This window comes from Pleurodeles waltl, chromosome 5, assembly GCF_031143425.1.
Source record: "Pleurodeles waltl isolate 20211129_DDA chromosome 5, aPleWal1.hap1.20221129, whole genome shotgun sequence".
NCBI lineage: Eukaryota > Metazoa > Chordata > Amphibia > Caudata > Salamandridae > Pleurodeles > Pleurodeles waltl.
Window position 1 is genome coordinate 828944291 of NC_090444.1, and position 11166 is coordinate 828955456.

Below are 11166 nucleotides of genomic sequence, written 5' to 3' on the forward strand. Positions count from 1 at the left end.
GAAGACATTTCTGAGCTAGCTGTTTTCCTGACTAAGAGTGAGTACCTCACCATGTAGACAAAAAAAAAGCAGGAATGCAGGATGATATATGAAGGAATAGTACCAGGGAGAGAAAGACTAAGGTTTGGAGTCTTTCCATCCTTTAGTTTTTGTGATTGAGAATGACTATCACATTTCATCCACGAGATTATAAAGCACAGATCCGTGGTGTGAGGTGCTATGCCAGATCACTCTAGAACCCACAATGAAGTTACAGGAGGAGGAATGTAGCTCCCAGAAACAAAGAAGTTGTCCAGTCAAACATTCCTCAACAAAGCAGTAGGTGTGAAATCCATATCAACTTTTAATTTGAGATGTAAGGGTGCCGGGAAATGCCACTTTCATGTCAGCCCTTTAGGACAGCCCTTAATGTGTGGCAGTCCAAATGAAAAACACGAAGAGCAGAATAACGTATGTCTTTTGAGGGTGTACACATGAGATAAATCAAATGAATCAAAACAGGCGTAATCTACATAGTTGGTAGCTACTCTGAAAATATGACATCTATAATCACTGTGTGGATCAATAGGTGCTAAGAGGTTTAACGAAAGGCAGCATCAAGGTTTCCTGACAACAAGTACAAAGAGTATTACTGCAAGAAGCATCCGACAAGATACACCCTCATTTGTGATAACCAGAGAGAGAGAGAGAGAGAGAGAGAGAGATTTACCAGTATCAGAGAAAAGAGGTTTTTTTTCAGTGTGTTAGAGGCATTAATGGCTGACATCTCACTTAACTCCCAATGAAGTCTCTACAGGTAAACTGTTGTCTTTCAAATATCACTGTATTATATGAGCAAATATAAATGGCGACAGGACTCAAGGTTTGGTCTGGCTAAAAAGGAATCTGTCTGGCTAGTAGCAAGATGTATACCCCAAAGATTAAACTGACAAATGCATGAAATTGTACATTTAATAAATGAGTGTGGCTGTGTTGCATCCGCAGTGTCTGAAAACCATAGTACCTTGTATGGTTCAGCAGTTACAAGTTGGACTGTGATTTGCACACACCTGGAGCTGGCCTTCCCTTATGCTCATAGGCTCCCAGCTGCTCCTCATGTCCCTCCGGATCCAAAATGGCAATCTCTTGCCTGAAGGCTTGCAGCTGTCTTTTAAAAGATGCTCCACAGCTAGTCCGGTTCAGGTTTTCATTCCAGTTTCCTTTCCTTTTTCCAACATGGCTGTTTTTTCCTTGATATCTTTTTTGGTTTTCCCTATCCTTTGGGCATCCTGTTATGTGGAGTTTGATGTCATTTTATTTTCCTGTTCTTATACTATTAAAAGGCTTCAGCCGTGTTGGAGAGTGGGTCACAACAAAGCTGTGTTCCTTTGCTTGTTTCCTCCCTCCAACCACTTGCTGATCCTGCTGTCCTTCAACAACTAACACTAGAATTGGACCAGTTAAGGACCAAGAAAGCTGCCCTTTGTGAAGTAGTCCATTCCAGATCCTTTCTACCACCAGTCCATCAACTTTCAAATATTCTGGACATCCTTTGAGATTAAAGTTTTCTTGTCTTAATCTTTAAGCGGGTTGAGACAACTACTAAGCCTACTAAACCTTCAACTGATATGTCTGATGAACCAATGAAGCTTGTGTCTGATAGAGGCTCATTGTATCACACCAACAGGGATCAAAGACGTAAGTGAGGCATGTATCTTTATTAGACAAGTCTAAACCACCTGCTGCAAGACTGTACCTTTCGACAATCAAGGACACAGGGAAAACACAAGATTCTGTCCTTTGTAAAGGAGAAAGGTGTCAGAAGATTCTACTCTCCCTTCAGCTTCTCCAGTGGGCCCAATTTACACTTGTTCATTCTGGATTAAGCCCATCCTGGGAAATTCGCACTTGATCCAGCCTTATTAGCTTCTGCCGTCTCTGTAATGTATATGAGCTTGGGTTGTGCCTAGAGGCCCCAAACTGTGGTCAAGAAATCATTTCTGGATCATGAACAAACTATTGACGGATCTCTATTAACTTTGTGTTTAGTGAACTCCATTACAATTCCTCTTTTAGTGTCTTTGAGCAATCATAAACATGATTGCCTTGAATCTAATCACATCTGTGAACTATGCCACTGTGATTAGGACATTCTGGCTGGAATGACACAATCCCTACATGAACTAGGAGACCAGGATTGACCCAGGTTTACCACAATAGCATGGTTTTAGGATGGAACCACACATACCAGAACAACGCATGCCTTAAAAACGCAGTCAGAACCACGACTGTGCGTTTTCCACACATTAATTTAGTTGTAAAAGCGTGCTTAGCAGGGGCATATATGGAAACATCATGCGTGGTTCTGTCATACAACCCTCCCCTACCTGCCCTGAGGCCCAAAACTACCCCACCCCTGGTAAGTAAACTACTCTGAAACCCCCACCCACCCTGAGCCCTAAAACCTTCCCCCACCCATAACAATTAAACTACTCCGAAGACCCACCCACCTTAAGGCCTAAAAAAATAAATAAAAAAAAAACTACCAGCCCCCAAACTAAACTACCCCAACTCCCCACCAGCACTGAGCCCTAAAACCTTCCCCCACCCCTAATAAGTAAACTACCCCGACACCTGCACACACCCTAAAAAAAATAAACTACCCCAACCCCCTCCACTCCCGCACCCCAACCCCACACCTCACCACGTCCTCTCCCGATCCTTCCTCCTCTTCTCCTTCCTCCCACCTTGCTTTAAACCTTGCCCACCCCTAAAAAATAAAACTAACCTGCCTCCCCACCCCTAAAAAATAAACTACCCCGACTTCCCACCCACTGTAAGCCCTAAACATCCTTTCCTGATCCTTCCTCCTCTCCTCCTGCCCTACCTTAAACCTTCTTTCACTCTAAATAAAACTACCCTGCTCCGAGCCTAAGCCCTAAATAAACATACCCCAACGCCATCCACCCCTAAAAAATAAACTACCCAGTAAGCTCTAAAAACTAAACTTTCTCAAACACCGCAAGCCCCTAAAAAGATTTTTTACAAAAAAAACAACAAAAATTAGTCTGACACCCAACACCCACCCTAAAAGCCCTTAATCCACCCCTAAAAGCTACCCTGAACCCTGCCCCACTTACCTCAACGCGTCCTCTGCCGTGCTCTTTGCATTTTTCTCTGCCTTAACCACGCATATGTGTAGTTTGGCACCTGCGTGGTTAAGGCAAAGAAAAAGACATGCGTTGTTCTGCTTGCGTAGGAAACGTCTGCATTGTTGGCAATGCGCGGTTTAGAACGTTTCCCCTATAGCCCAGGAATGTACCACTCCTATGGCTTATCACGGGTTTCTGGACATCTTTCAGAGGCCTAGCTCTGTGTCACTTCCTCCACATGGGGATTAGAATACCGCCATCCTGACAGTACCCAAAGTCATAATCCCCTATTGCAGAATGTGCTCTTTCCCAGCATGAGAAGCAGGTTCAGAGGAAACATTTACAAGAAAACCTTCCGAATAGTGCGTTCGTTCGGTCAACACCCCTGCTGGAGCTCTTCTCTTCTTGATCCCAAAGTAGCCAAAAAGCAAAAACAATGCATTGATTACTACAGATTGAATAAGGCCACCATTGAGGACCGTTACCTGCTTCCACTCATCTATGACACCATTAAGTCCATTCAGAGTGCTAAATACTTGGCAAAGTTAAACCTTCTGCTCCAGATAAAGAAAAGTGATGAGTGGATGCCAGCCTTTTGGGCACCCTTTGGCAACTACGCATATCGGGTCATACCCATTGGCCTTACCAATGCTACAGCAGTTTTCCAGAGTTTCATTAATAACATATTTTCTCATGTCTTGAACCAATTTCTTGTGGTGTACCTCGAGGACATCCTGATCTTCTCTGCTTCAGTTTCTGAGCATTAAGTCCACATTTGTTCCATCCTACTACATCTCACGGAAAACCACCTATCCTGTAAAGCAAAGAAGTGAGAGTTTGAAGGAAAAGTAGAGTATTTTGGGTACTGCCTTGCCAAGAGTAGATTATCTTTGCAATCCTGAACTATCCGACACCTACATCCATCAAGGACACCCAGAGCTTCTAAGGTCTAGCGGACTTTTATAGTTAATACATAAAAATAAAAACTTTGCTGACCGAGTAATAGTATACTCACCACTTTGAAGAAGGAGAACCTAAAAAAAGGTTTTTATTGCACTCTTAAAGCTCAGGAGCTGACAATCTCCAGAAGGCATTAACTCAATCTCCTTTTCTCAGATACCCTGAACCATCCAGGAAGTTTACTGTTGTTACAGATTCTTTGAATTTTGCTTAAAAGCAATGCTACTTCAGCTTCAAGACCATCCCATTTTTCTCTCTCCCATGTCCTAAATTAATGTGAGCAACAGTATTTAATTAGGGAATGCAAGCTCTTGGCCCTCAAGGATGCTCGTATGGATTGGGTACTTCTTATAATGGGAGTAGTCAAACAGTCTGAGTTTTAGACTGATTATGGAAGCCTCCAATTTCTGTGGGGCATGCATTGCAGAAATGGCAGACAAACTTGTAAGGCCCATTTCTTTTCTCAACAGAATTTCTATGTTACTCACATTGCTGGTAGGGAGAACATTCTTGTCGATGTCTTGTCTGGAAGGAACATTTTGGTTGATACTTTAACAGTTTCTGAACTGTTGCTGTAGTAACAATCAAAACAACTGGGCATAAGTCTTACCATTAGCAGAGTTCTCATATAAAAATGATGTTCCCTCTGCTACAAAGGTTTCTCAATTCTATTGTAGCTACGGTTTCCTTCCTCGTTCCTTTCCATCTTCTCCATGGCCCTCTATCTTGTGCCTGATGCTAAGTTCATAGACAGACCTGACCTTGGAAGAAAAGTGAGTACCCAGAATTCACAAGATTCTAAAACTAGTATGAAGGTTAAAACAAATAGATTAAGAAGACCATTCTCAAACGTAAAGGTTTGGCTGTCTTCCAGGTCCTTGTCCACTCGAACATTATCAGTCCAAATAAGGACTCAATTTTTGGTCCTTTTTAGTAACCAAACAAATTGATCCTGTTGCCTTTCGACTGTTTTCCTAACTCTTGGGAAATTCTCCCTACTATTCATGTCTTCTAATCGTTTGTGCATGATCCTTCTAGTTGGATTACTCCTTCCCCTCATGTTGCGGTAGATGTAGAACCAAAGAACAAAGTTAATGAGATGTGCAAATCCTGGATTTTTAGAGGCTTACTAATCTTTAGTCTCTGTAAGGGTTATCTTTTTTGCTAATGAGCATTCTATGGTTCCTGCCTCTTCAGTTGAGGCTCCTAGTTTGGTTTGTCAATTTCTTCTAGCCTTCCCCATCAAGCCAGAGGATCAGGAGTGATATGTACTGCTGAAACCAAAGCATCCAGGTCGCTTCGGTGTCTGTGAACCATGGTACCTTGAGTAGTTCTGCAGTTCACGGATCTCAGCAAACTCTGCATGAAGCCTGAATATGCAGGTTGTGAGTTTTACTCATCATGGGATGCCTTCCTTTGTGGTCCTGGACTGCTAGCTTCTGCTCATTGCTCTTCCATCTTCAAAGTGGCAATCACTTGCCTGAGGGTTTGCAACCACCTTTTAAAAGATTCTCTGAAGCTAGTCCGTTTCAGGTTTTAGATTGTTTCTTTCATTTTCCATCATGGCTGTTTCTTCCTTGATTCCCTTCTTGTTTTCCCAATCCTTTATGTTTCTTGTGGAGTGATGTTTGATGATGTTTACTTTTCCTGTTATTTTTCTGTATAAAGGTTTTCAGCCAGGTTGCAGGGCATGTCACAACAAAGCCATGTTTATTTGCTTGTTTCCTCACTCCTTCTGCTTCCTGATGTTGACTCTTTGCTCATGAAGAATTCAACAGGATTATAGACTCCTAGTTTTCTTCAACCCTCTGAAGTCTTCGTCCAGCAAGGAGGTTTTTATGCCTGTGGCTTTTTGCTCTCGCAAAGGTTGCAGCTTCTCAAAGGAACATGACCAACACATTTTTCAGTTTGTGACATTGTGACTTCTGGAATCAGTCACCCATACATCGGACTGCAGAAGACCTGGACCAGATTGCTTGTAAGCATCCAGATCTGGACTGGCTGGCACATGGGAGCGTGGCTAGAGACCTAACACATTTTAGTTGAGCTCCCATGATGCTTTAATTCAGCTCTCAGAGCGTGGCACATTAAAAGCATCACCAAGGTACTTTAAGTTGGTATTTGAGTATGTCAGGCAAATGTTAAAACACAACTGTAACTTGAGGTCCAAATATATATTTATGCATTAAGATGAAATTACGAAGAGGATTGCCTGAGAAGTGGAGAAAATTAAAATAGCTTTAAATGTTTTCTAGTGGTAGGCATTCATTATTCAAAACAAACATTGGCAAAGCAAATAGGTATGGCCTCGTCCACACGTATCTGGCAACTCTTGTTTTGTTATGACCTTTCCACAACGTTGTTTGGGAAGCTGCTTGGCGTTTGTCAATAAAAATAAAAAAAATATTGACTAAATGCAAAAATTTATTTTGGTCTCAAGAAAGTACACATTGTCATAGTACTCCCTAACAATGAAGGGAAGTGCTTTGTAGGTGCATTTGCTCCTTGTGGAAGGGTGAAAAAAAAACAAGGTGATAGATGGAATGCTTGATTTAATCTCAGTCACTGGCAATCCCTCGGGTCGCATCCCAATCCATCGTTTTTTTTACACACCATGCCACCTCAGATTGGACCCAGCTATATGCAAATCAGTCATGACCCTGTTCCTCATGGGAACAGTTCAGTCCAAACTGCCAAGCCAAGTCCTCCCTGAACCAGAACAAAAGCAGCCCAGGACAATTTTGCGTTCGTTATGAGCTCTTCAGCAGGGTATACCTTGGATGCAGTGGCACAGTGGGTCTGGGACCCATGTCTGGGCATGCCTGATGCACTTAGGACGTCGGATACAAAAACATCATGGTGATGGATGGAGTGCTTGACTTAATCTCAGCCACTGGCAATCGCTTAGGGCCACAACCCAATCCAAAGCTTTTCGCCCACCATGCCACCTCAGTTTGGACTGAGTTATATGCAAATTAGTCTTGACCCTGTTCCTCAAGGGAACAGTCCCACTCGAACTGCCAAGCCAGTCTTCTCTCAACTGGAACACAAGAAAATCGGGATCAGGTTTTGCACTTGCTATGGGTTTTTGGGCCGGTTATAGCTTGGTTCCAAAGGTACAGTGAGCCTGGGACCCAAGTCTGGGTATACCTAGCACACTTAGGGTGTTGGATGCAAAAACAACAAGGTGATGGATGGAATGCTTGACTTAATCTCAGCCACTGGCAATTGCTTGGGTCACATTTCAATCTGCTGTTTTCCTCCCACCATGCCGCCTCAGTTTGGACCCAGCTATATGCATATAAATCTTGACCCAGTTTCTCATGGGAACAGTCCAGCCCCAATTACCAAGCCAGATACTCCCTGAAACACAACACAAGCAACCCAGGACTGGTTTTCCACTTGTTATGGGCTCTTCAGCCAGGTATAATGATGGATTCAGGCGAGGGAAAAAGCTTACCTTGTGTCCTGAGGTTTTTTGGATCAGCGTGCCATCGGCGTGCTGATGTGATGCTGAATGAAAGTAAAACCAGATTGCTCCATAGGCTGCTCCATAGGCTCCCTGCAGTTTAACTGTGCTCAGGGGCAAGTTTTTGCCTTCCCACCGCTCATCCAAGTGTGAGAGATATAGCTGGAGAGGGCACAATGCCCTCTTTTCTGAGATTCTTCTCCCAAGTGAGTCCTTGCTTGGTGATTGCCACGAGACTGTGATTCCCAAGCAGGAGGCAGGGGAGCCTACTGGATGCCAGGGATTAAAAAAAAAAAAAAATAGGTGGGACAGCAGTTTTTGACATCAGGCTGCACCTTCAACACTAATCATAGTGCAGGAAACTTTTTGTTGTCACCTTTTTTTAGGAAAACATATGTTTCCTTGAAAAGCACCTTCCTTTCACTTTTCCTAAAGAAACAAAATGTTGATTTATTTTGGTATTTGTGTGGTTCTCTTCGGGGGAAATACACAAACATTTGTGAAAAAATGACTTTATATTTGCCTTTGAACAAAAAAACGAATGCAGGGTTAAGTTAAGTAAGCCATGCCAAAAACATAATAAAGAGCTCTGCTCTGGGTGGGGAGCCTCAACAACTAAGTTGTTAAACAGCAGAATTTTTTTTTAAATAACCAGATTTTGAGGCCCTTTTAAATGTTATGGGGAGGGAGGAAGAGCATTCTGGCATCTGGTGACTAAGGAAGGCAAAGGTTTACAAACCTTCCTGTTTCTTTAGAACCTTGTAGAAGGCTACACTGAAAGCACTCAAAAGTCTCTCTGGAGCATTGGAACGAAGCTTGAATTGACTATAAGGAGGAAATGAATTGCAGTCTCTCTTAGAATCCTGACCGCCATTGGGTCAGAAATCAATTTAAGAGAACTGATGACCACCCACCTGCTGACAGATGCCTTGTTAGCAGTGGTTTCTTTCTAATGTGTGGTTTCCTGTGCAGCCAAAAAGGCTCCTGAAGGACATCAGTCCCTCGTCACCTTTCCTCACTTCCCTCTGGGTAACAGCAGCCTGGAACTGAAAAGTGAGATCACTTATTACAGAGTAGGCAAAAACACCTGATGAGGCAACCATTTTATTAGGTACATCCCATGTAGTCGTACCTCTCCCCTTTCTCGCTTCAAAGTAACAGAGGGCCTAGGCTCTGGGGGGGGGGGTTCAGGTGGGTGGCTAAGGGTGAATAAATCTACCCAACAGAAAAAAAGGCCGGTTCGGTGGACTTTTTCAGACACATATGCTTTTTATTCTGGGACCGAAAACTCACAATGCTCATCTAAAACATATATCTTTTGAGAAACCTGATGTTATTGTGTACTTGTTTCCATTACTTTTTTACCTGTGCTCCGCATTTAGTGCAGGTAGATCATTTGATGCCACAAATGTACCTATGTGCTCTTTCTGATATTTTCTTTGATGGCACTACCCACTTACGGTGGCAACTAGTGAACTTTGAAAGTGGTGTGTCTTAAACACCTTCTTTTGATTTGACTGAGCAAATGAGCATGCCCCGGCTCTCGGTCTACTCCAACCCAATAATATTTTTTTTTTCAAATGAATTAAGTCAAATGGTCCAGTTTACAGGACAACTGTTACCTAAATTGGCTCGAAAAATCCTGATGTGGGTGTGTGCGAGGGAGGGATAGGGTACCAACGAATTATTTCCATAGTGTTGTGGCATGCCAGGTAAGTTGCCGTTTGGAACAGTGACAGTGCCTTCTTCTCTTTGCTACATAATAAAGTATGACAAAACCTCAAGGGCATCAACTATACGTGATGAATCGGCCAATTTAATAAGTTCTAGGAGTGTCAACTTCAGCTTGGTGACGACAGGACTTCTAATGAACATATTTCTAAAGCGGAACTGAGTCTTCAGGAGTAGGACTTCTTATAGACATAACTTTATCGCACAGGGGGCTCGAATGTTTTGCAAATGAAATGCACTTTTTGTACTGTATTTCTGCAGAGCATGGTTTGTATCTGTATAAGCTTGTGCACTTTGAACGGATCATCTTAAATAGAAAAAATTGACGACAGCTATTTCTATTTTTCTTGGCAGCTGAATGTGAAGTACAGAATAAACCACATATGCTGCTTTATGTCGGTTATTAATATATAGGGCTGTGTATTTAATAAGACTATTGCTGAGATCGAAATACAAACGACATTCACAGATACGCCACGATGTTTTGCTTAGCATTATGTTACACATTTTGTACGGATATTTCTTTCGTGTAGCCACTCCACAGGGGAACTCTAGCTATTCCTTCTTTCTCTCATGTGTGTGTCTGTTTAATGTCAGTTAAGTGAATACCAGACCCAATTGGTTAGCATTGCCACGTTTTGAAAAACCACCAGTAGTCTGCGCACCGTGATCGGAACAGATTGTCTCCTTTGCGTGATTTTGTTTCAGATGCTTGCTTTCTCTAGTGCTGCCACAGACGCTTTCTTTGAAGTGATGTTTCGCAGTTAGCAGCTATATTTTGTCACACGTTTCTCGCCTCTAGAAGTGCGAGCTGATAATGATGGCATCAGCACAGAATAGTAATCAGTCAGTCATGCGTGCATAAGCAGAAACAATCACACACGCACGCACAAAAGCTTACATGGAAGCTAGAAGCAGTAAAACGTACCTGTGGTAATGTGGGCACCCCTCGTCTAAAAACGTTCACCTAGCTCACAGTTAGTAAATCCACAGCTCTTGCTAACAGCGCCCCAGACCAGACTAGCGGAAGCTGTCATGATTGACAATTTTACCTCGTCCCAGCAGGTCCACGTGTTTTCGTCCAATCAGAAGCAGGGACAGGGTAAGAGGCTGCCCCTCATCCCTTATCATGGCTTGGTATAGGGCACAAAGACTGACTGACAAGTCTCTACAACCATTCGTTAGCATGCAGCACCGCCTCGTGCATGTGTACAGAGCCACTTATTGACATTGTGGGCTGGGCTGTAGTTGCGCCGTAGAAAAGAGGGGGTGGTATTGCACGCTCGGATTGGTTCATAGCCTGTCGTCTCTCATTGGCTGCTCCGCTCTCCTCCGTGGACGATCAAGCGAAGGTCTCGCTATTAGCTGAACGGCTTTAGTTAGTTTGTACTTAGTACTTTCCGCAGTTCATGTCTCACTGCGTGAGCTGTCAGATTCCGAGGCTGGTGAACATCATCAGGCTTGTCGGCGTTGCGTTAGAGCCAGGCGAAAGATTTAGAAAATAAAATGTAAAACCGGAGAATGGAAAACGACAGAGAAAAGGAAAATACTTTGGTGGTAATTTTTTTGGTAAAATATATACATTACACTAATGAATGTTGAGCTTTTTCTAACTTAGGCCTCGTACTCCAATTATCTGGACCAGGTGGATAAACTTGTATATGTAATAATGTGTGAATGTATTTCACAAGCTAAGGCAACAACATTTACAAGCAGTTCTAAGTAGAACTATACATGTCCAAGGCCTTACCTGGGTGTCTGAGCAGAATCTCACAAACTGGAACTGTTAAAGCCTCCCGACCTAGGTAATTTACTTACTCTGGGACTCGTTTTTGGCCAATGAATCTTTTGACCCTGATTGGAGACACCTTAAGA

The 11166-nt window shown here is 42.9% G+C and overlaps 1 protein-coding gene across 19 annotated transcripts in view; it reads right to left on the minus strand.

Annotated features, from left to right (window-relative positions):
- EPB41L2 (erythrocyte membrane protein band 4.1 like 2) overlaps nucleotides 1–10460 on the minus strand; it is a 1020488-nt gene extending 1010028 nt beyond the window's left edge. For 13 of the 19 annotated variants that reach the window (XM_069234865.1, XM_069234873.1, XM_069234863.1 and 10 more), the window contains exon 1: nucleotides 10220–10372. The gene's annotated coding sequence lies outside the window, so the exon portion shown is untranslated. Of the gene's footprint in view, nucleotides 1–10219 lie in introns of all 19 variants that reach the window. The other 6 variants (XM_069234867.1, XM_069234861.1, XM_069234872.1 and 3 more) reach the window with 3 other exon arrangements.
- Between the last annotated feature and the right edge of the window lie 706 nt (nucleotides 10461–11166).